Genomic DNA, 27,478 nt, shown 5'->3' on the forward strand with positions numbered 1-27,478 from the left:
AATTTCGCAATTTGTATGGAAACACAAAATACCTCGAATAGCCAAAGCAATCTTGAGAACGAAAAAAGGAGCTGGAGGAATCAGGCTCCCTGACTTCAGACTATACTACAAAGATACAGTAATCAAGACAGTATGGTACTGGCACAAAAACAGAAAGATAGATCAATGGAACAGGATAGAAAGCCCAGAGATACACCCACACACATATGGACACCTTATCTTTGATAAAGGTGGCAGGAATGTACAGTGGAGAAAGGACAGCCTCTTCAATAAATGGTGCTGGGAAAACTGGACAGGTACATGTAAAAGTATGAAATTAGATCACTCCCTAACACCATACACAAAAATAAGCTCAAAATGGATTAAAGACCTAAATGTAAGGCCAGAAACTATCAAACTCTTAGAGGAAAACATAGGCAGAACACTCTATGACATAAATCACAGCAAGATCCTTTCTGACCCACCTCCTAGAGTAATGGAAATAAAAACAAAAATAAATAAATGGGACATAATGAAACTTCAAAGCTTTTGCACAGCAAAGGAAACCATAATTAAGACCAAAAGACAACCCTCAGAATGGGAGAAAATATTTGCAGATGAAGCAACTGACAGAGGATTAATCTCCACAATTTACAAGCAGCTCATGCAGCTCAATAACAAACAACCCCATCCAAAAATGGGCAGAAGACCTAAATAGACATTTCTCCAAGGAAGATATACAGCATGCCAACAAACACATGAAAGAATGCTCAACATCATTAATCATTAGAGAAATGCAAATCAAAACTACAATGAGATATCATCTCACACCAGTCAGAATGGCCATCATCAAAAAATCTAGAAACAATAAATGCTGGAGAGGGTGTGGAGAAAAGGGGACACTCTTGCACTGCTGGTGGGAATGTGAAATGGTTCAGCCACTATGGAGAACAGTATGGAGGTTCCTTAAAAAACTACAAATAGAATTACCATATGACCCAGCAATCCCACTACTGGGCATATACCCTGAGAAAACCAAAATTCAAAAAGAGTCATGTACCAAAATGTTCATTGCAGCTCTATTTACAATAGCCTGGAGATGGAAACAACCTAAGTGCCCATCATCGGATGAATGGATAAAGAAGATGTGGCACATATATACAATGGAATATTACTCAGCCTTAAAAAGAAATGAAATTGAGCTATTTGTAATGAGATGGATAGACCTAGAGTCTGTCATTCAGAGTGATATAAGTCAGAAAGAAAAAGACAAATACCGTATGCTAACACATATATATGGAATTTATGGGAAAAAAATGTCATGAAGAACCTAGGGGTAAGACAGGAATAAAGACGCAGACCTACTGGAGAATGAACTTGAGGATATGGGGAGGGGGAAGGGTGAGCTTTGACAGGGTGAGAGATAGTCATGGACATATACACACTAGCAAACATAGTAAGGTAGATAGCTAGGGGGAAGCAGCCGCAAGGCACAAGATATTAGCTCGGTGTTTTATGACAGCCTGGAGGGGTGGGATAGGGAGAGTGGGAGGGAGGGAGACACAAGAGGGAAGTCATATGGGAACATATGTATATGTATAACTGATTCATTTTGTTATAAAGCAGAAACTAACACACCATTGTAAAGCAATTATACCGCAATAAAGATGTTTAAAAAAAAAAGATGATCCAAAATCTTGTAAATAGAATGGAGAAAATAATAGAAATGTTTAACAAGGAACTAGAAGAACTAAAGAGCAAAGAAACAATGATGAACAACACAATAAATAAAATTAAAAATACACTAGAAGAAATCAATAGCAGAATAACTGAGGCAGATGAACGGATAAGTGATCTGGAAGATTGAATAGTGGAAATAACTGCAACTAAGCAGAATAAAGAAAAAAGAATGAAAAGAATTGAGGACTATCTAAGAGACCTCTGGGAAAACATTAAATACACCAACATTTGAATTAATGGGGTCCCAGAAGAAGAAGAAATAAAGAAATGGTCTGAGAAAACATTTGAAGAGATTATAGAAGAAAACTTCCCTAACATAGGAAAGGAAAGAGTCAATCAAGTCCAGGAAGTGCAGAGAGTCCTATACAGGATAAATGCAAGGAGAAACATGCCAAGACACATATTAATCAAATTATCAAAAATTAAATACAAAAAAATATTAAAAGCAGAAAGAGAAAAGCAACAAACAACATAAAAGGGAATCCCCATAAGGTTAACAGCTGGTCTTACAGCAGAAACTCTGCAAGCCAGAAGGGTGTGGCAGGACATATTTAAAGTGAGGAAAGGGAAAAACTTACAACCAATATTACTTTACCGAGCAAGGATCTCTTCAGATTCAATGGAGAAATTAAAACCTTTACCACAAGCAAAAGCTAAGAGAATTCAGTACCACCAAACCAGCTTTACAAAAAAATGCTAAAGGAACTTCTCTAGGTGGGAAACACAAGAGAAGGAAAAGGCCTACGAAAACAAACCCAAAACAATAAAGAATATGGTAATAGGAACATACATATAAATACTTACCTTAATGTAAATGGATTAATGCTCCAACCAAAAGACACAGACTGGCTGAATGGATACAAAAACAAGAACCATATATATGCTGTCTACAAGAGACCCACTTCAGACCTAGGGACACATACAGACTAAAAGTGAGGGGATGGAAAAATATATTTCCATTTCCATGCAAACAGAAATCAGAATAAAGCTGGAGTAGCAATACTCATACCAGAAAAAATAGACTTTAAAATAAAGACTATTACAAGAAACAAAAAAGTTCACTACATACTGATCAAGGGATCAATCCAAGTAGAAGATAGAACAATTGTAAATATGTATGCACCCAACATGAGAGCATCTCAATACATAAGGCAAATGTTAATAGCCATAAAAGGGGAAATCAACAGTAACACAATAATAGTAGGGGATTTTAACACCCCACCTTCACCAATGGACAGATCATCCAAAATGAAAATAAATAAGGAAACACAAGCTTTAAACGACATATTAGACCAGATAGACTTAATTGATATTTATAGGACATTCCATCCCAAAACAACAGAATACACTTTCTTCTCAAGTGTTCATGGAACATTCTCCAGAATAGATCATATCTTGGGTCACAAATCAAGTCTTGGTAAATATAAGAAAATTGAAATCATATAAAGCATCTTTTCCTACTACAACACTATGAGACTAGATATCAATTATGGAAAAAAAAACTGTAAAAACTATAAACACATGGAGGTTACAGAACACACTACTAAATAACCAAGAGATCACTGAAGAAATCAATTAAGAAACCAAAAAATACCTAGACACAAATGACAATGAAAACAGCATGATCCAAAACCTATGGGATGCAACAAAAGCAGTTCTATGAGGGAAGTTTATAGCAACACAATCTTACCTCAAGGAGCAAGAAAAATCCCAAATAAACAACCTAACCTTACACCTAAAACAATTAGAGAAAGAAGAACAAAAAGACCCAAAACTTAGCGGGAGAAAAGAAATCATAAAGATCAGATCAGAAATAAATGAATAAAGATGCAGACATAGACAATGGACTTGAGGACACAAGGAGGGTGAAGTGTAAGCTGAGATGAAGTGAGAGAGTGGCTTTGACATATATAAACTACCAAATGTAAAATAGATATTTACTGGGAAGCAGCCACATAGCACAGGGAGATCAGCTCTGTGCTTTGTAACCAGATAGAGTGGTGGGAAAGGGAGGGTGGGAGGGAGATGCAACAGGGAGTGGATATGGGGATATATGTATATGTATAGCTGATTCACTTTGTTATACAACAGAAATCAACACAACATTGTATAGCTGTTATATTCCAATAAAGATGTCAAAAAAGAGAGAAAAAAACAGTACAAGAAAAAAACTGTAATAGAGACAATTTAAATAAAGAAAGAAATGAAGGAAACAATACCAAAGATCAATAAAGCTAAAGGCTGGTTCTTTAAGAAGATAAACAAAATTGATAAACCATTAACCAGACTCATCAAGAAAAAAAGGGAGAAGACTCAAATCAACAGAATTAGAAATGAAAAAGGAGAAGTAACACCTGACACTGCAGAAGTACAAAGGATCATGAGAGACTACTAAAACAACTACATGCCAATAAAGTGGACAACTTGCAAAAAATGGACAAATTATTATATAAGTACACCCTTCCAAGGCTGAACCATGAAGAAATAGAAAATATGAACAGACCAATCACAAGCACTGAAATAGAAACTGTGACTAAAAATCTTCCAACAAACAAAGCTCAGGACCAGATGACTTCACAGGTGAATTCTATCAAATATTTAGAGAAGAGCTAACACCTATCCTTCACAAACACTTCCAAAATATTTCAGAGGGAGAACACCCCTTCTAAGAGGCCACCGTCACCCTGATACCAAACCAGAAAAAGGAGTTACAAAAAAAGAAAACTACAGGCCAATATCACTGATGAACATAGATGCAAAAATCCTCAACAAAGTACTAACAAACAGAATCCAACAGCACATTTAGAGCATCATACACCATGATCAAGTGAAGTTTATCCCAGGAATGCAAGGATTCTTCAATATACACAAATCAATCAATGTGATATATCATATTAACAAATTGAATGATAAAATCCTATGATAATCTCAACAGATGCAGAAAAATATTTCAACAAAATTCAACACCCATTTGTGATAAAATCTCTCCAGAAACTGGGCATAGATGGAACCTACCTCAACATAATAAAGGCCATATATGACGAACACAAGCCAACATTGTTCTCAGTGTTGAAAAACTGAAACCATTTCCTCTAAATTAGGAACAAGACAAGGTTGCCCAATCTCACCACTATTATTCAGCATAGATTTGGAAGTTTTAGTCATGGAAATCAGAGAAGAAAAAGTAATAAAAGAAATCCAAATTGGTAATGAAGAATTAAAACTCTCACTGTTTGCAGATGACATGATACTATTCATAGAGAATCCTAAAGATTTTACCAGAAAACTACCAGAGATAATCAATGAATTTGGTAGTAGCAGGATACAAAATTAATGTACAGAAATCTCTTGCATTCTTATACACTAATGCTGAAAAATTTGAAAGAGAAATTAAGGAAACACTCCCATTAACCATTGCAACAAAAAGAAATAAAATACCTAGGAATAAACCTACCTAAGGAGAAAAGAGCCCGTATGCAGGATACTATAAGACTCTAGTGAAAGAAATTAAAGATGATACAAAGGTATGGAGAGATATACCATGTTCTTGGATTGGAAGAATCAACATTGTGAAAATGACTATACTGCCCAAGGCACTCTACATATTCAATGCAACCCCTATCAAACTATCAATAGCATTTTTCACAGAAGTAGAACAAAAAATCTTAAAATTTGTATGAAGACACAAAAGACCCCAAATATCCAAGGCAATCTTGAGAAATATAAATGGAACTGGAGGAATCAGGCTCCCTGACTTCAGACTATACTACAAAGCTATAGTCATCAAGGCAGTACGGTACTGGCACAAAAGCAGAAATATAGACCAATGGAACAGGATAGAAAGCTCAGAGATAAACCCATGCATATAGGGTCACCTTATCTTTGATAAAGGAGGCAAGAAAATACAATGGAGAAAAGACACCTCTTCAATAAGTGGTGCTGGGACAACTGGACAGCTACATGTGAAACAATTAAATTACAACATTTCTTAGCACCATACACAAAAAATAAACTCAAAATGGATTAAAGACCTAAATGTAAGGCCAGACACTATAAAACTCTTAGAGGAAAACATAGGCAGAACACTCTATGGCATAAATCACAGAAAGATCCGTTTTGACCCACCTCCTAGAGAAATGGAAACAAAACAAAGATAAACAAATATGACCTAATGAAACTTAAAGGAGTTTGCACATCAAAGGAAACCTTAAACAAGACGCAAAGACAACCCTCAGAATGGGAGAATATATTTGCAAATGAAGCAACTGACAAAGGATTAATCTCCAAAATATACAAACAGTTCATGCAGCTCAGTATCAGAAAAACTAACAACTAAATCAAAAAATGGGCAGAAGATCTATATCTCCACAGATATACAGATTTCCAACAAACACATGAAAGGATGTTCAACGTCACTAATCATTAGAGAAATGCAAATCAAAACCACAGTGTGGTATCACCTCACATCAGTCAGAATGGCCAACATTAAAAGATCTACAAACAATAAATGCTAAGAGGGTGTGGAGAAAAGAGAACCGTCCTACACTGTTGGTGGGAATGTAAATTGATACAGTCACTATGGAGAACAGTATGGAGGTTCCTTAAAAACCTAAAAATAAAATTACTATATGACCCAGCAATCCCACTACTTGGCATATACCCTGAGAAAACCGTAATTCAAAAAAAGACATTTACCACAATGTTCACTGCAGCTGTATTTACAATAGCTGGGAAATGGAAGCAACCTAAATGTCCATCAACAGATGAATAGATAAAGAAGATGTGGCACATATACAATGGAATATTACTCAGCCAGAGAAAGAAATGAAATTAACTGTAGTGAGGTAGATGGACCTAGAGTGTGTCTTACAGAGTGAAGTAAGTCAGAAAGAGAAAAACAAATATCCTATGCTAACACATATATATTGAATCTAAATAAAAAATGGTTCTGGAGAACCTAGGGGCAGGACAGGAATTAAGATGCAGATGCATAGAATGGATTTGAGGACATGGCTTGGGAAGGGTAAGCTGGGACAAAGTGAGAGAGTAGCATTGACATATATACACTACCAAATGTAAAATAGATAACTATTGGGAAGCAGCTGCATAGTGCAGGGAGATCAGCTTGGTGTCTTGAGACCACCTAGAAGGGTCAGATAGGGAGATTGGGAGGGAGGGTATATGGGGATATATGTATACATATAGGTGATTCACTTTGTTATGCAGTGGAAACTAACACAACATTGTGAAGCAATTATACTCCAATAACGATGTTAAAATAAAATATATGTGAAACCTTAAAAAATAAAAGCAGGGTTATCTTCAGGTGCTGAGATCAAAGCTAATATTAAAAATGGTGAGATCTTTCTAGGTACATTAGCAGCAGAAAGGGGAGAAGACCAATGGAAATCCAATGCCAGGACTTCCCTATTTAAACAACTTTTACTAGATGCAAATTATTTAAAAATACAACCATATTTCTCACAAGACCAATGTCTGCATCATCTTAGAGTTTTGTGACATCCCCAGAAGTGATGCAGATGGTCACACACACACTCTGGGAATTTAATGGACATTACATTACTTGAAGGTAATGGTGATGGCAAACCCCCGATATACTCAGCTTTCTTATATTCTATTTCTGCAGAAAATAATTATGTCTCCTTTTGTGACACATCAGCTACTATCATGAAAGCTGTAATTTTCCTAGACTGTCTCAAGGCAATTCAAGAGTAAAGGCCTTAAAGGATGGCCAAGCTGAGAACCAATCACAATCCAAGAGCTCCTGGAATGGAGTTAGAAATAGAAGCAAACTGATTACCAACCTGAGGTGGCTTGACATTTGGATCTGAGCTCAAAATCTATTTCTCCTGGATTTATGCTCTGCACAAACATGTCCTCTGTTTGCTTAGAGAATTTTTTGACAAATACATATTGAGCACTCACTCTATGTGATTCCTGTTCTGGATATTATGGCTAAGGAAGATTGTCAAACTGAGCTCCACTGCTACCCCACACCTAAAGGTCCCAATTTTAGCACTGTAAGTGTAAAAAATATGCATTTTAATTCACAGTATTTTAATTATGAAGTTTAATATATATTCAAAAGAGTAAGAGCCATTTGTAGACTTCTTCCACCTGCAACAATGACCAGATTGAATTTGCCTTCTTTTACATAACTAGTAAATAGAAAAATATATGTGAAAAAGCTATTTTCTGATGTTGGACAATATGTAATCAGTTAAGGAACATAAACAATTAGAGAAAGACAAAAAATCAAGGGGAGCCCTGAATTTCTATTTGGAGGTATTATCTGAACATGTGAAGAGTGGGAGAGCCCATGGTGGCTTCACTGAGTTGAGGAGACATAGATTAGAGTTCAGGGAGGCTGGGATGGCTGAAATTTGCAGAACAGATTATTAGAAGAGATAAATGTATACAAAGAAATATCTCTAGAAATCTTCACAGGATTTTTCTCAAATCTATTGCTAAATATTAAGGTGAAAGTGTGTATTGTAAAACTCAAAAGGATGGGCAGAGATCTACCAGGAAACCATAAGCTGAAAAATTTCCACAAATCACACTGAAGTTAGAAACATTCTAGATTTAATGAGTCATAGGGGGGAGACTTTTTTTAACACTCAGGGATACAATTAAAACCCCCAAAATGAGGACACCTTGGAAGTATGTTCAAACAACTTGCCAAAAAGCTTTAGAACAGTCCTCAAGGAAAATGGTACAGAGAAAATAGTGTACTAGGAAACTTAAAGCCCTCATTTTCCCACACAAACATTTAAAGAAAACTAAAAACTGCTAAAATTACCTTAGGTCTGCATGAACTAAGCAAACTCACAATCCAGGAAGAAAAAAAAAAAACTATTTTCAAACCAGAAGGAAATTTTGTGTCATTTTTACTTCTCCTTGTTCCACCCACTCTCTGGCACAGTGAGATCTTGATCTGGAGGAGGTGACATCCCAGTTCCCAATCCCTCTCAACTCAGACTTTATGTGCAACATTTTAACCTATCTGAGCACTTCCTGAGGAGTGGTCTCTATTTCATCTAATTTGGGTCTCAGACAGGAGAGATGGCAGACACTGGTCATGAAACCTTCAGAGGGACTACAGACCCACATATGCCTGGGTCAAGAGATTATTAGTAGAGACATAAAATAGAACATATAAAGTCCCAAGGAGAAGTTGAGGTGAGACTTGTTGGGAAATTGAAACATTCAAAAGTATGTGAATCAAGCAATTGAAAAAGACACACATATGCCAAGGTAAGACACATGCTCAGAAAAGACCAGAAAAGACCTTGAGATTTCACCTTGCCTGATCTCTAGACTCAGAGCATATCCAGCTAATTAGTGAATGCCTGACCAGTACAGAGCCAGTCTGAAAAGACTGGCAGAAGTATCTGGGTTATTTTTTTCCATATTAAAAATAATAACAAGGCAAACAAAGAAATAGGAGAACATGGCCTATTCAAATGAAGAAAATAAATTGGCAAAAACTGTCCCTGAAGAAGCATAAGCATAGGACTTAAAAGACAGAACATTTAAAGACTGTCTTGGTCTTCCCTGGTGGAGCAGTGGTTGAGAGTCCACCTGCTGATGCAGGGGACACGGGTTCATGCCCCAGTCTGGGAAGATCTCACATGCCACGGAGCAGCTGGGCCCGTGAGCCATGTCCATTGAGCCTGCATGTCCAGAGCCTGTGCTCTACAACAGGAGAGGCCACAACAGTGAGAGGCCCACGTCTGCAAAAAAAATAAATAAATAAAAACTGTCTTAAATATACTCACAGAGGTAAAGGAAAAAATAGACAAAGAACTGAAGAATATCAGGAAAATGATATATGAATAAAATGAGAATGTCAACAAAGAGAAAGTGTAAAAGGGAACCAAAAATAAATTTTTGGAGCTGAAAAATACAAAGACTGAATTGAAAATTTACTAGTGGATTTCAACAGCAGATTTGAGCAGGTACAGGAAAGCAGCAAGATTGAAAGTAGTACATTTGAAATTATTGAGTCAGAGGAAGAAAAGAAAAACGAATGAAGAAAAGTGAACAGAACATGGAAGACTTGTGGGACACCATCAAACAGACTAACACGCATTATGGAAGTCCCAGAAAAAGAAGAGAGAGAGAAAGGGGCAGAGATTATTTTAAAATAATGATCAAAAATTTCTCAAGTGTGATGAAAGATTTGAATCTACCAATATAGGACACAGAAATAGGATAAATCCAAGTAGGATAAACCCAAAGAGATACATACCAGAATACATTATAATCAAAGACAAAAAGAGAATCTTGAAAACAGTGAGATAAAAACAACTTGTCAAATACAAGGGATCCTCAAAAAAATATCAACAGCCTTTTCAGCAGTAACTTTTAGAGGCCAGAACGCAGTAGGATGATATATTTAAAGTGATAGGGAAAAAAAAATACTATCAACAAAGAGTTCTATACCTAGCAAAACTGTCCTTCAAAAATGAGAGGAAAACTAAGACATTCCCATTTAACAGAAGTTGAAGGAGTTTATTACCATGAGGTCTGTCATACAAAAAATGCTAAAGGGAATAGTTCAGTTTGAAATGAAAGGACACTACATGTTAACTTGAAGTTATATAAAGCGTTCTCTTTATAAATACATATAAAAAAATCTCTTTATAAAACTAAATACGAGGAGCTTCAAGGTGGTGGAAGAGTAACATGTGGAGATCACCTTCATCCCCGCAATTACATCAAAAATACATCTACATATGGAATAATTCCTACAGAACACCTACTGAACACTGGCAAAAGACCTCAGACCACCCAAAAGGCAAGAAACTCCCCCACATACATGGGTAGGGCAAAAGAAAAAACAGAGGCAAAAGAATAGGGATGGGACCCACACCAGGGGGAGGGAACTGTGAAGGAGGAAAGGTTTCCACTCAATAGAAGGCCCCTTTGCAGTCAGAGATTGCAGGTAGCAGAGGGGGGAATCTTCAGAGCCACGGAGGAGAGCGCAGCAACAGGGGTGTGGAGGGCAAAGTGGAGAGATTCCCACATAGAGGATCAGTGCCGACCAGCACTCATCAGCCCGAGAGGCTTGTCTGCTCACCTGCCGGGGCAACAGGGGCTGGGAGCTGAGGCTCCGGCTTCAGTCGGATCCCGGGGAGAGAACTGCGGTTGGCTGCATGAACACAGCATGAAGGGGTTAGTATGCCAAGCTAGCTGGGAGGGAGTCCGGGGAAAAGTCTGGAGCTGCCAAAGAGGCAAGAGACTTTTTCTTTCCTCTTTGTTTCCTGGTGCACGAGGAGAAGGGATTAATAGTGCTGCTTAAAGGAGCTCCAGAGATGGGCGTGAGCCGCGGCTATCAGCCTGGACCCCAGAGAAGGGCATGAGACGCTACGGCTGCTGCTGCAGCCACCAAGAAGCCTGTGTGCAAGCACAGGTCACCTCCCCTCCTGGGAGCCTGTGCAGCCTTCCACTGCCACGGTCCTGTGATCCAGGGACAACTCCCCCAGAAGAACACACAGCACACCTCATGCTGGTGCAACGTCATGCTGGCCTCGGCCGGCACATGCTCATCCTGCACTCCATAGCCCTCCCATCCCCTGTCCTGAGTGAGCCAGAGCAAATGAATCACCTGCTCCTTTAAGCCCATCCTGTCTGAGCAAAGGTGAACTACATGCAGAGACGGGTCCAAATCCAAAGCTGAACCCCAGGAGCTCTATGAACAAAGAAGAGAAAGGGAAATCTCTCCCAGCAGCATCAGGAGCAGTGGATTAAATCTCCACAATCAACTTGATGTACCCGGCATCTGTGGACTACCTGAATAGACAACAAAACATCACAAATTGAGGAGGTGGACTTTGGGAGCAACGATATATATATTTCCCTTTTCCCCTTTTTGTGAGTATATATGTGTATGCTTCTGTGTGTGATTTTGTCTGTATAGCTTTGCTTTTACGATTTGTCCTAGGCTTCTCTCTGTCCTTTTTTATTTAATTATTTAAAAATATATTAAAATAATTATTTATTTTTATTTTACTAACTGTATTTTATTTTATTTTACTTTATCTTCTTCTGTCTTTCTTTTTTCATTTTTCTGCCTTTTATTTTCAGCCGTGGGGATTACAAGCTCTTGGTGCTGAAGCCAGGTGTCAGGGTTGTGCCTCTGAGGTGGGAGAGCCAATTTCAGGACACAGGTCTGCCAGACACCTCCCAGTTCAATGTAATATTAAATGGAGAAAATCTCCCAGAGATCTCCATATCAACGCCAAGACCCAGCTCCACTCAACCACCAGCAAGATACAGTGAGGGACACCCTATGCCAAACAAACAGCAAGACAGGAAAACAATACCATCCATTAGTAGAGAGGCTGCCTGAAATCATAATAAGGCCACAGACACTGCAAAATACACCACCAGATGTGCACCTGCTCACTAGAAAGACAACGTCCAGCCTCATCCCCCAGAACACAAGCACTAGTCCCCTCCATGAGAAAGCCTACACAACCCACTGAACCAACCTTAGCCACTGGGGACAGACACCAAAAACAATGGTATCTATGAACCTGCAGCCTGCGAAAAAGAGAACCCAAACACAGTAAGTTAAGCAACATGAGAAGAGAGAGAAACACATAGCAGATAAAGGAGCAATGCAAAAACCCAAGAGACCTAACAAATTACGAGGAAATAGGCAGTCTACCAGAAAAAGAATTCAGAATAATGATAGTAAAGATGATCCAAAATCTTGGAAATAGAATGGAGAAAATACAAGAAACGTTTAAAAGGACCTAAAAGAACTAAAGAGCAAACAAACAGTGATGAACACCACAATAAATGAAATTTAAAATTCTCTACAAGGGATGAATAGCAGAATAACTGAGACACAAGCACGGACAAGTGACCTGGAAGATAAAATAGTGGAAATAACTACTGCAGAGCAGAATAAAGAAAAAAGAATGAAAAGAATTGAGGACAGTCTCAGAGACCTCTGGGACAACAATAAACACACCAACATTCAAATTATAGGGGTTCCAGAAGAAGAAGAGAAAAAAAAGGGACTGAGAAAATATTTGAAGACATTATAGTTGAAAACTTCCCTAATATGGGAAAGGAAATATTGAATCAAGACCAGGAAGCACAGGGAGTCCCATACAGGATAAATACAAGGAGAAACATGCCAAGACATATTAATCAAATTATCAAAAATTAAATACAAAGAAAACATATTAAAAGCAGCAAGGGAAAAACAACAAAAAACATACTAGGGAATCCCAATAATGTTAACAGCTGATCGTTCAGCAGAAACTCTGCAGGCCAGAAGGGAGTGGCAGCACATATTTAAAGTGATGAAGGAGAAAAACCTACAACCAAGATTACTCTACCCAGCAAGGATCTCATTCAGATTTGACAGAGAAATTAAAATCTGTATAGACAAGCAGAAGCTAGAATTCAGCACCACAAAACCAGCTTTACAGCAAGTGCTAAAGGAAATTCTCCAGGCAGGAAACACAAGAGAAAGAAAAGACCTACAATAACAAGAGACGGGTGCGACCCCAGAGACAGGCGGGAGATATTAAGGCTGCTGCTACCGCCACCAAGGGGCCTGTGTGCGAGCATAGGTCACTATCCACACCCCTCTTCCGGGGAGACTGTGCAGCCCGCCACTGCCAGATTCCCGGGATTCAGGGACAACTTCCCTGGGAGAACGCATGGCGGGCCTCAGGCTGGTGCATCGTCACACTGGCCTCTGCTGCCGCAGGCTCTCCCTGCACTCTGCAACCCTCCCTCCCCCCGGCCTGAGTGAGCCAGAGCCCCCGAATCAGCGGCTCCTTTAACCCCGTCCTCTCTAAGCAAACAACAGATGCCCTGCGGCCACCTACATGCAGAGGCGGGGCCAAATCCAAAACTGAGCCCCTGAGAGCTGTGAGAACAAAGAAGAGAAAGGGAAATCTCTCCCAGCAGCCTCAGAAGGAGCGGATTAAAGCTCCACAATCAACTTGATGTACCCTGCATCTGTGGAATATATGAATAGACAACGAATCATCCCAAACTGAGGAAGTAGACTTTGGGAGCAAGATTTATGATTTTTTCCCTTTTTCCTCTTTTTGTGAGTGTGTATATGTATGCTTCTGTGTAAGATTTTGTCTGTATATCCTTGCTTCCACCATTTGTCCTAGGGTTCTATCCGTCCGTTTTTTTAAAAATTTTTTTCTGAATAATTAATTTTAATTTTAATAACTTTATTTTATTTTACTTTATCTTCTTTCTTTCTTTCTTTCTTTCTTTCTTTCTTTCTTTCCTTCCTTCCTTCCTTCCCTCCTTTAGACAATGAATCATCCAAAATTGAGGAGGGGAACTTTGATAGCAAGTTTTATGATTCTTTCCCCTTTACCTCTTTTTGTGAGTGTGTATGTGTATGCTTCTGTGTGAGATTTTGTCTGTATAGCTTTGCTTCCACCATTTGTCTTAAGTTTCTATCCGTCCTTTTTTTTTAAAATAATTATCTTTTAATTTAATAACTTTATTATATTTTACTTTATTTTATTTAACTTTATCTTCTTTCTTCTTCCTTTTTTCTTCCTACCCTCCTTCCTTCTTCCCACCATCTCTCCCTCCCTCCCTACCTCTCTCCCTCCTTTCTCTTTCTTTCCCACTTTCCTTCTTTCCTTCTTTTCTTCTTTCTTTCTTCCTTCCTTCTTTCCTTCTTCCATCCTTCCTTCCCTAATTTCTTTATTTCTTTCTTTCTATCTTTCTTTCTTCCTACTTCAACTAATTCTTTCTCACTACTTTTTCTGCCTTTTATTCTGAGCCATGTGGATGAAAGCCTCTTGGTGCTGCAGCCAGGAGTCAGTGCTGTGCCTCTGAGATGCGAGAGCCAACTTCAGGACACTGGTCAACAAGAGACCTCCAAGCTCCACACAGTAGCAAATGGTGAAAATCTCCCAGAGCTATCCATCTCAACACCAGCACCCAACTTCACTCAATGACAAGCAAGTTACAGTGCTGGACACCATATGCCAAACAACTAGCAAAACAGGAACACAAGCCCAACCATTAGCAGAGAGGCTGCCTAAAATCATAATAACTCCACAGACACCCCAAAACACACCACGAGACGTGGACCTGCCCACCAGAGAGATAAGATCAAGCCCTATCCACCAGAACACAGGCACTAGTCCCTCCACCAGGAAGCCTACACAATCCATTGAACCAACCTTAGCCACTGGGGACAGACATCAAAAACAACGAAAACTACGAACCTGCAGCCTGCAAAAAGGAGACCCCAAACACAGTAAGATAAGCAAAATGAGAAGACAGAAAAACACACAGCAGATGAAGGAGCAAGATAAAAACCCACCAAACCTAACAAATGAAGAAGAAATAGGCAGTCTACCTGAAAAAGAATTCAGAATAATGATAGTAAAGATGACCCAAAATCTTGGAAATAGAATATACAAAATGCAAGAAACATTTAACAAGGACCTAGAAAACTAAAGATGAAACAAACAATGATGAACAACACAATAAAAGAAATGAAAAGTACTCTAGATGGGATCAATAGCAGAATAACTGAGGCAGAAGAACGGATAAGTGACCTGGAAGATAGAATAGTGGAAATAACTACTGCAGAACAGAATAAAGAAAAAAGAATGAAAAGAACAGAGGACAGTCTCAGAGACCTCTGGAACAACATTAAATGCACCAACATTCGAATTATAGGGTTTCCAGAAGAAGAAGAGACAAAGAAAGGGACTGAGAAAATATTTGAAGAGATTATAGTTGAAAACTTCCCTAATATGGGAAAGGAAATAGTTAATCAAGTCCAGAAAGCACACAGAGTACCATACAGGATAAATCCAAGGAGAAATACACCAAGGCACATATTAATCAAACTGTCAAATATTAAATATAAAGAAAGCACATTAAAAAGAGCAAGGGAAAAAAAACAAATAACGCATAAGACAATCCCCATAAGGTTAACAGCTGATCTCTCAGCAGAAACTCTGCAAGCCAGAAGGGAGTAGCAGGACATCCTGAAAGTGATGAAGGGGAAAAACCTGCAACCAAGATTACTCTACCCAGCAAGGATCTAATTCAGATTTGATGGAGAAATTAAAACCTTTACAGACAAGCAAGAACTGAGAGAGTTCAGCACCACCAAACCACCTTTACAACAAATGCTAAAGGAACTTCTCTAGCCAAGAAACACAAGAGAAGGAAAAGACCTATAATAACGAACCCAAATCAATTTAGGAAATGGGAATAGGAACATACATATCAACAATTACCTTAAATGTAAATGGACTAAATACTCCCACCAAAAGACACAGATTGGCTGAATAAATACAAAAACAAGACCCATATATATGCTGTCTACAAGAGACCCACTTCAGACCTAAAGACACAAACAGACTGAAAGTAAGGGGATGAAAAAGATATTCCATGCAAATGGAAACCAAAAGAAAGCTGGTGTAGCAATACTCATATCAGAAAAAATAAACTTTAAAATAAAGATTATTAGAAGAGACAAAGAAGGACACTACATAATGATCAAGGGATCGATCCAAGAAGATATAGCAATTGTAAATATTTATGTGCCCAACATAGGAGCACCTCAATACATAAGGCAAACACTAACAGCCATAGAAGGGGAAATCAACAGTAAAACATTCATAGTAGGGGATGTTAACACCCCACTTTCACGAATGGATAGATCATCCAAAATGAAAATAAATAAGGAAACACAAGCTTTAAATGATACATTAATCAAGATTGACTTAATTGATATTTAGAGGACACTCCATTCAAAAACAACAGAATACACATTTTTATCAAGTGCTTATGGAACATTCTCCAGGATAGATCATATCTTGGGTCACAAATCAAGCCTTGGTAAATTTAAGAAAATTGAAATTGTATCAAGTATCTTTTCTGACCACAATGCCATGAGACTAGATATCAATTATAGGAAAAGATCTGTAAAAGTACAAACAAATGGAGGCTAAACAATACACTACTTAATAATGAAGTGATCACTGAAGAAATCAAAGAGGAAATAAAAATTACCTAGAAACCAATGACAATGGAGACACGACGACCCAAAACCTATATGATGCAGCAAAAGCAGTTCTAAAAGGGAAGTTTATAGCAATACAAGACCACCTAAAGAAACAGGAAACATCTCGAATAAACAACCTAACCTTTCACCTAAAGCAATTAGAGAAACAAGAACAAAAAACCCAAAGTAAGCAGAAGGAAAGAAATCATAAAAATCAGATCAGAAATAAATGAAAAAGAAATGAAGGAAACACTAGCAAAGATCAATAAAACTAAAAGATGGTTCTTTGAGAAGATAAACAAAATAGATAAACCACTAGCCAGACTCATCAAGAAAAAAAGGGAGAAGACTCAAATCAATAGAATTAGAAATGAAAAAGGAGAAGCAACAACTGACACTGCAGAAATACAAAAGATCATGAGAGATTACTACAAGCAACTCTATGCCAATAAAATGGACAATCTGGAAGAAATGGACAAATTCTTAGAAATGCACAACCTGCAAAGACTGAATCTGGAAGAAACAGAAAATATGAACAGACCAATCACAAGCACTGAAATTGAAACTGTGATTAAAAATCTTCCAACAAAAAAAAGCCCAGGACCAGTTGGCTTCACAGGCGAATTCTATGAAACAGTTAGAGAACAACTAACACCTATCCTTCTCAAACTCTTCCAAAGTATAGCAGAGGGAGGAACACTCCCAAACTCATTCTACGAGGCCACCATCACCTTGATACCAAAACCAGACAGGGATGTCACAAAGAAAGAAAACTACAGGCCAATATCACTGATGAACATAGATGCAAAAATCCTCAACAAAATACTAGCAAACAGAATCTAAAAGCTCATTAAAAGGATCATACACCATGATCAAGTGGGGTTTATTCCAGGAACACTATGATTCTTCAATATACACAAATCAATCAATGTGATAAAAAATATTAACAAATTGAAGGAGAAAAAACATATGATCATCCCAATAGATGCAGAGAAAGCTTCTGACAAAATTCAACACCCAATTATGATAAAAACCATGCAGAAAGTAGGCATAGAGGGAACTTTCCTCAACAAAATAAAGGCCGCATATGACAAACCCACAGCCCACATCATCCTCAATGGTGAAAAACTGAAAGCATTTCCACTAAGATCAGGAATAAACCAAGGTTGCCCACTCTCACCACTCTTATTCAACATAGTTTTGGAAAATTTAGCCACAGCAATCAGAGAAGAAAAGGAAATAAAAGGAATGCAAATCAGAAAAGAAGAAGTACAGCTGTCACTGTTTCCAGATGACATGATACTATACATAGAGAATCCAAAAGATGCTACCAGAAAACTACTAGAGCTAATCAATGAATTTGTTAAAGTAGCAGGATACAAAATTAATGCATAGATATCTCTGGCATTCCTATACACTAATGATGAACCATCCGAAAGTGTAACCAAGAAAACACTCCCATTTACCATTGCAACAAAAAGAATAAAATATCTAGGAATAAACCTACCTAAGGAGACAAAAGACCTGTATGCAGAAAATTATGAGACACTGAAGAGAGAAAATAAAGGTGATACAAATAGATGGAGAGATATACCATTTTCTGGATTGGAAGAATCTAATTGTGAAAAAGACTATACTACCCAAAGCAATCCACAGATTCAATGCAATCCCTATCAAACTACCACTGGCATTTTTCACAGAACTAGAACAAAAAATTTCACAATTTGTATGGAAACACAAAAGACCCCAAATAGCCAAAGCAATCTTGAGAACGAAAAATGGAGCTGGAGGAATCAGTCTCCCTGACTTCAGACTATACTACAAAGCTACAGTAATCAAGAGAGTATGGTACTGGCAAAAAACCCCAGAAAAATAGATCAATGGAACACGATAGAAAGTCGAGAGATAAACCCACGCACATATGGTCACCTTACCTTTGATAAAAGAAGCAGGAATGTACGGAAGAGAAAGGACAGCCTCTTCAATAAGTGGTGCTGGGAAAACTGGATAAGTACATGTAAAACTGTGAGGTTAGATCACTCCCTAATACCATACACAAAAATTAGCTCCTAATGGTTTAAAGACCTAAATATAAGGCCAGAAACTATTAAACTCTTACAGGAAAACGTAGGCAGAACACTCTATGACATAAGTCACAGCAAGATTCTTTTTGACCCACTTCCTAGAGAAATGGAAATAAAAACAAAAACAAACAAATGGGATCTAATGAAACTTAAACACTTTTCACAGCAACAGAAACCATAAACAAGATGAAAAGACCACCCTCAGAATGGGAGAAAATATTTGCAAATGAAGCAGCTGACAAAGGATTAATTTACAAGCAGCTCATGTAGCTCAACAACAAAAAAACAAACAACCCAATCCAAAAGTGGGCAGAAGACCTAAATAGACATTTCTCCAAAGAAGATATACAGACTGCCAACAAACACATGAAAGAATGCTCAACATCATTAATCATTAGGGAAATGCAAATCAAAACTACAAAGAGATATCATCTCAAACCAGTCAGAATGGCCATCAGCAAAAAGTCTAGAAACAATAAATGCTGGAGAGAGTGTGGAGAAAAGGGAGCAATCCTGCACTGCTGGTGGGAGTATGAATTGGTACAGCCACTATGGAGAACAGTATGGTGGTTCCTTAAAAACTACAAATAGAACAACCGTATGACCCAGCAATCCCACTACTGGGCATATACCCTGAGAAAATCATAATTCAAAAAGAGCCATGTACCAAAATGTTCATTGCAGCTCTATTTACAATAGCCCAGAGATGGAAACAACCTACGTGCCCATCATCGATGAATGGATGAAGAAGATGTGGCACATATATACCATGGAATATTACTCAGCCATAAAAAGAAGTGAAATTGAGCTATTTGTAATAAGGTGGATAGACCTAGGGTCTGTCACACAGAGTGAAGTAAGTCAGAAAGAGAAAGACAAATACCATATGCTTACACATATATATGGAATTTAAGAAAAGAAATATCATGAAGAACCTAGAGGTAAGACAGGAATAAAGACACAGACCTACTGGAGAACGGACTTGAGGATATGGGGAGGGGGAAGTGTGAGCTGTGACAAAGCGAGAGCGAGGCATGGACATATATACACTACCAAATGTAAGATAGATAGCTAGTGGGAAGAAGCCCCATAGCACAGGGAGATCAGCTTGGTGCTTTGTGACTGCCTTGAGGGGTGGGATAGGGAGGGTGGGAGGGAGGGAGACTCAAGAGGGAAGAGATATATTAACATATGTATATGTATAACTGATTCACTTTGTTATAAAGCAGAAACTAACACATAATTGTAAAGCAATTATACACCAAATAAGATGTTAAAAAAAAAAAAAGACCTACAATAACAAACCCAAATCAATTAAACAAATGGTAATAGGAACATACATATCGATAATTACCTTAATTATAAATGTATTAAATGCTCCAAGCAAAAGACATAGACTGGTTGAATGGATACAAAAACAAGACCCGTATATATGCTGTCTACAAGAGACCCACTTCAGATCTAGGGACACATACAGACTGAAAGTGAGGGGATGGAGAAAGTTATTCCATGCAAATGGAAATGAAAAGAAAGCTGGAGTACCAATTCTCATATCAGACAAATTAGACTTTGACACAAACACTATTACAAGAGACAAAGAAGGACACTACAAAATGATCAAGGGATAAATCCAAGAAGTAGATATAACAATTGTAAATATTTATGCACCCAACTTAGGAGCCTCTCAATACATAAAACAAATACTAACAACCATAAAAGGGGAAATCAACAGTAACACAATCGTAGCAAGGGACTTTAACATCCCACTTTCACCAATGGATATATCATCCAAAATGAAAATAAATAAAGAAACACAAGCTTTAAATTGTACATTAAACAAGATGGACTTAACAGATGTTTATAGGACATTCCATCCAAAATCAACAGAATACACATTCTTCTCAAGTGCTCATGGAAAATTCTCGAGGATAGATCATACCTTCGGTCACAAATCAAGCTTTGGTAAATTTAAGAAAATTGAAATTGTATCAAGTATGTTTTCCAACCAAAACGCTATGAGACTATATATCAATTACAGGAAAAGCTCTGTAAAATATAAAAACACATGGAGGCTAAACAATACACTACTCAAAAAACAAGAGATCACTGAAGAAATCAAAGAGGAAATCAAAAAACACCTAGAAAAAAATAACAATGATAACACGACCCAAAAGCTATGGGATGCAACAAAACCAGTTCTAAGAAGGAAGTTTATAGCAATACAACCCTGCCTTAATAAACAAGAAACATCTCAAATAAAAAACGTAACCTTACACCTAAAGAAATTAGAAAAAGAAGAACAAAAAATACCAAAGTTGGCAGAAGGAAAGAAATCATAAAAACAGATCAGAGATAAATGAAAACTAAATGAAGGAAACAATAGCAAAGAACAATAAAACTAAAAGATGATTCTTTGAGAAGATAAACAAAATTAATAAACCATTAGCCAGGCTCATCAAGAAAAAAAAGGGAGAAGATTCAAATCAATAACGTTAAAAATTAAAAAGGAGAAGTAAAGCCTCACACTGCAGAAATACATAGGATCATGAGAGATTACTACAAGAAACTATATGCCAATAAAATGGACAACCTGGAAGAAATGGAAAAATTCTTAGCAATTCACAACCTTCAGAGACTGAGCCAGGAAGAAAGAGAAAATAAGAGCAGACCAATCACAAGGTATGAAATTGAAACTGTGATTAAAAATCTTGCAACAAACAAAAACCCAGGACCAGATGGCTTCACAGGTGAATTCTATCAAACATTTTGAGAAGAGCTAACACCTGTCCTTCTCAACCTCTTCCAAAATATCACAGAGGGAGGAACAATCCCAAACATATTCTACGAGGCCACCATCAATCTGATACCAAAACCGGACAAAGATGTCACAAAGAAAGAAAATTACAGGCCAATATCACTGATAAACATAGATGCAAAAATCCCCCCCAAAATACTAGCAAACAGAATCCAACATCACATCAAGTGGGTTTTATCCCAGTAATGAAGGATTCTTCAATATACAAAAATCAATCAATGTGATACACCATAGTAACGAGTTGAAGGAGAAAAACCATATGATCATCTCAAAAGATGCAGAGAAAGCTTTTGACACAATTCAACAGCCATTTATGATAAAAACCATCCAGAAAGTAAGCATAGATGGAACTTTCCTCAACATAATACAGGCAATATATGACAAACCCACAGCCAACATAGTCCTCAATGGTGAAAACCTAAAACCATTTCCACTAAGATCAGGAAATATACAAAGTTGCCCACTCTCACCACTATTCTTCAACATTGTTTTGGAATTTAGCCACAGCAATCAGAGAAGAAAAAGAAATAAAGTAATACAAATTGGAAAAGAAGATGTAAAGCTGTCACTGTTTGCAGATGGCATGATACTATACATAGAGAATCCTAAAGATGCTACCAGAAAACTAGTAGAGCTTATCAATGAATTTGGTAAAGTAGCAGGATATAAAATTAATGCACAGGAATATCGTGCATTCCTATACACTAATTATGAAAAATCTGAAAGTTAAATTAAGAACACACTCCCATTTACCATTGCAACACAAAGAATAAAATACCTAGGAATAAACCTACCTAAGGAGACAAAAAACCTGTATGCATAAAATTATAAGACACTAGGAAAGAAATTAAAGATGATACAAATAGATGGAGAGATATACCATGTTCTTGCATTGGAAGAATCAACATTGTTAAAATGACTATACTACCCAAAGCAATCTACAGATTCAATGCAATCCCTGTCAAAGTACCACTGGCCATTTTCACAGAAGTAGAACAAAAAATTTCACAAATTGTACAGAAACACAAAAGACCCCGATTAGCCAAAGCAAACTTGAGAAAGAAAAACAGAGCAGGAAGAATCAGGCTCTCTGACTTCATACTATACTACAAAGCTACAGTAATCAAGACACTATGGTACTAGCACAAAAGCAGAAATATAGATCAGTGGAACAGGATAGAAATTCCAGAGATAAACCCACACACGTATGGTTATCTTATCTTTGATAAAGGAGGCAAGAATATACAGAGGCGAAATGACAGCCTCTTTAATAATTGGTGCTGGGAAAACTGGACAGCTATATGTAAAAGAAAGAAATTAGAACACTCCATAACACCATACACAAAAATAAACTCAAAATGGATTAAAGACCTAAATGTAAGGCCACACATTATCAAACACTTAGAGGAAAACAGAGGAAGAACATTCTATGACATAAATCACAGCAAGATCCTTTTTGACCCACCTCCTAGAGAAATGGAAATAAAAACAAAAATAAACAAATGGGACTTAATGAAACTTCAAAGCTTTTGTACAGCAAAGAAAACCATAAACAAGATGAAAATACAACCCTCAGAATGGGAGAAAATATTTGCAAATGAAGCAACTGACCAAGGATTAAACTCCAAAATTTATAAGCAGCTCATGCAGCTCAATAACAAAAACACAAACAAACAACCCAGTCCAAAAATGGGCAGAAGACCTAAATAGACATTTCTCCAAAGAAGACATACAGATTGCCACCAAAGACATGAAAGAATGCTCAACATCATTAATCATTAGAGAAATGCAAATCAAACCTACAATGAGATATCATCTCACATCAGTCAGAATGGCCATCATCAAAAATCTACAAACAGAGGAACCAAGATGGTGGAGTAGAAGGACGAGCTCTCACTCCCTCTTGTGAGAACACCAGAATCATATCTAGCTGCTGGACAATCATCGACAGGTACACACTGGAACTCACCAAAAAAGATACCCCACATCCAAAGACAAATGGGCAGCCACAATGAGACGGGAAGAGGGGTGCAATCGCAGTGAAATCAAATCCCATAACTGCTGGGTGGGTGACTCACAGACTGGAGAACACTTATACCACAGAAGTCCACCCACTGGAGTGAACTTTCTGAGCCTCATGTCAGGCTTCCCAACCGAGGCGTCCGGCAACAGGAGGAGGAATTCATAGAGAATCAGACTTTGAAGCCTAGTGGAATTGATTGCAGGACTTCGACAGGACTGGGGAAACCAGAGACTCCACTCTTGGAGGGCACACACAAAGTAGTGTGTGAATCAGGTCTCAGCGAAAGGAGCAGTGGCCACAGGGAAGACTGAAACAGATCTACCTGCTAATGTTGGAGGGTCTCCTACAGAGGCAGGGGGTGGGCTGTGCCTCAGCAACGGGACAAGGATGCTGACAGCATAAGTTCTGGGATGTACCCCTTAGCGTGAGCACTCCCACAGTCTGTCATTAGCCCCAACAAAGAGCCCAGTTAGGCTCCAGTGTTGGGTTGCTTCAGGCCAAACAAGCAACAGGGAGGGAGCACAGCTCCAACTATCAACAGTCAAGTGGATTAAAGTTTTACTGAGCTCTGCCCACAAGAGCAGCAGTCAGCTCTACCCACCACCAGTCCCTCCCATCAAGATTCTTAGATAGCCTCATCCACCAGAGAGCAGACAGCAGAAGCAAGAACTACAATCCTGCAGCCTGTGGAACAAAAACCACATCCACAGAAAGATAGACAAGACGAAAAGGCAGAGGACTATGTACCAGATGAAGGAACAAAATAAAACCACAGAAAAGCAACTAAATGAAGTGGATGCAGGCAACCCTCCAGAAAAAGACTTCAGAATAATGATAGTGAAGATGATCCGAGACCTCGGAAAAAGAATGGAGGTAAATATCGAGAAGATGCAAGAAATGTTTAACAAAGATGTATAAGAATTAGAGAGCAAACAAACAGAGATGAACAATACAATAACTGAAATGAAAACTACACTAGAAGGAATCAATAGCAGAATAACTGAGGCAGAAGAATGGATACATGACCTGGAAGACAGAATGGTGGAATTCACTGCCATGGCACAGAATAGAGAAAAAAGAATGAAAAGAAATGAAGACAGCCTTACAGGCCTCTGGAACAACATTAAATGTGACAACATTCGCATTATAGGGGTCCCAGAAGGAGAAGAGAGAGAGAAAGGACCCAAGAAAATATTTGAAGAGATTATAGTCAAAAATTTCCCTATCATGGGAAAGGAAATAGCCACCCAAGTCCAGAAAGCACAGCAAATCCCATACAGGATAAACCCAAGGAGAAACACACTGAGACACATAGTAATCAAATAGGCAAAAATTGAAGACAAAGAAAAATTATTGAAAGCAGCAAGGGAAAAAAGGCAAATAACATACAAGGGAACTTCCATAAGCTTAACAGCTGATTTCTCAGCAGAAACTCTACAAGCCAGAAGGGAGTGGCATGATATACTTAAAGTGATGAAAGGGAAGAACCTACAACCAAGATTACTCTACCCAGAAAGGATATCATTCAGATTCGATGGAGAAATCAAAAGCTTTACTGAAAAGCAAAAGTTAAGAGAATTAAGCACCAAAAAAGCAGCTCTACAACAAATGCTAAAGGAACTTCTCTAAGTGGGAAACACAGGAGAACAAAAGAATCTACAAAGACAAACCCAAAACAATTAAGAAAATGGTCATAGGAACATACATATTGATAATTACCTTAAATGTGAATGGATTAAATGCTCCAACCAAAAGACAGAGGCTTGTTGAATGGATGCAAAAAGAAGACCCACATATATGCTATCTACAAGAGACCCAGTTCAGACCTAGGTACACATACAGATTGAAAGTGAGGGGATGGAAGGAAGATATCCCATGAAAATGGAAATCAAAAAAAAGCTGGAGTAGCTATAATCACATCAGATAAAATACACTTTAAAATAAAGAATGTTACAAGGGTCAAGGAAGGACACTACATAATTATCAAGGGATCAATCCAAGAAGAAGATATAACAATTATAAATATATATGCACCCAACATAGGAACACCTCAATACATAAGGCAACTGCTAACAGCTAAGAAAGAGGAATTTGACAGTAACACAAAAATAGTGGGGGACTTCTAACACCTCACTTACACCAATAGACAGATCATCCAAAATGAAAATAAATTAGGAAACTGAAGCTTTAAATGACACAACAGCCCAGATAGCTTTAATTGATATTTATAGGACATTCCATCCAAAAATGACAGATTACACATTCTTCTCAAGTTTGTACGGAACATTCTCCAGGATACATCACATCTTGGGTCACAAATCAAGCCTCAGTAAATTTGAAAAAATGAAATCATATCAAGCCTGTTTTCTGACAACAACACTATGAGATTAGAAATCAATTACAGGGAAAATAACGTAAAAAACACAAACACATGGGGGCTAAACAATATGTTACTAAATAACCAAGAGATCACTGAAGAAATCAAAGAGGAAATCAAAAACTACCTAGAGACAAATGACAATGAAAACATGAGGATCCGAAACCTATAGAATGCAGCAAAAGCAGTTCTAAGAGGGAAGTTTATAGCTATACAAGCCTACCTCAAAAACAAGAAAAATCTCAAGTAAGCAATGTAACCTTACACCTAAAGGAACTAGAGAACGAAGAACAAACAAAACCCAAAGTTAGAAGAAGGAAAAAAATCATAAAGATCAGAGCAGAAATAAATGAAATCGAAACAAAGAAAAAATAGCAAAGATCAATAAAACTAAAAGTTGGTTCTTTGAGAAGATAAACAAAACTGATAAGCCATTAGCCAGACTCATCAAGAAAAAGAGCAAAGGGGACAAAAATCAGTAAAATTAGAAATGAAAAAGGAGAAGTTACAACAGACACTGCAGAAATGCAAAGCATCTTAAGAGACTACTACAAGCAACTCTATGCCAATAAAATGGACAACCTGGAAGAAATGGAGAAATTCTTAGAAAGGTATAACCTTCCAAGACTGAACGAGGAAGAAACAGAACACATGAACAGACAAATCACAAGTAATTAAATTGAAGCTGTGATTAAAAATCTTCCAACAAATAAAAGCCCAGGGCCAGATGGCTTCACAGGTGAATTCTATCAAACATTTAGAGAAGAGGTAACACCCATATTTCTCAAACTCTTCCAAAAAATTGCAGAGGAAGCAACACTCTCAAACTCATTCTATGAGGCCACCATCACCCTGATACCAAAACCAGACAAAGATAGTACAAAAAAAGAAAATTACAGACCAATATCACTGATGAATATAGATGCAAAAATTTGTGACAAAATGTTAGCAAACAGAATCCAACAGCACATTAAAAGGATAATAAACCAAGATCAAGTTGGATTTATCCCAGGGATGCAAGGATTTTTCAATATACGCAAATCAATCAATGTGATACACCATATTAACAAATTGAAGAAAAAAAACCATATGATCATCTCAACAGATGCAGAATCAGCTTTTGACAAAATTCAACACCCATTTATGATAAAAACTCTCCAGAAAATGGGAATAGAGGGAAACTACCTCAACATAATAAAGGCCATATATGACAAACCCACAGCAAACATCATTCTCAATGGTGAAAAACTGAAAGCATTTCCTCTAAGATCAGGAATGAGACAAGGATGTCCACACTCACCACGATTATTAAACATAGTTTTGGAAGTCGTAGCCACGGTAATCAGAGAAGAAAAAGAAATACAATGAATACAACTTGGAAATGAAGAAGTAACACTGTCAC

Source organism: Phocoena sinus, chromosome 8, assembly GCF_008692025.1.
Source record: "Phocoena sinus isolate mPhoSin1 chromosome 8, mPhoSin1.pri, whole genome shotgun sequence".
Classification (NCBI taxonomy): Eukaryota; Metazoa; Chordata; class Mammalia; order Artiodactyla; family Phocoenidae; genus Phocoena; species Phocoena sinus.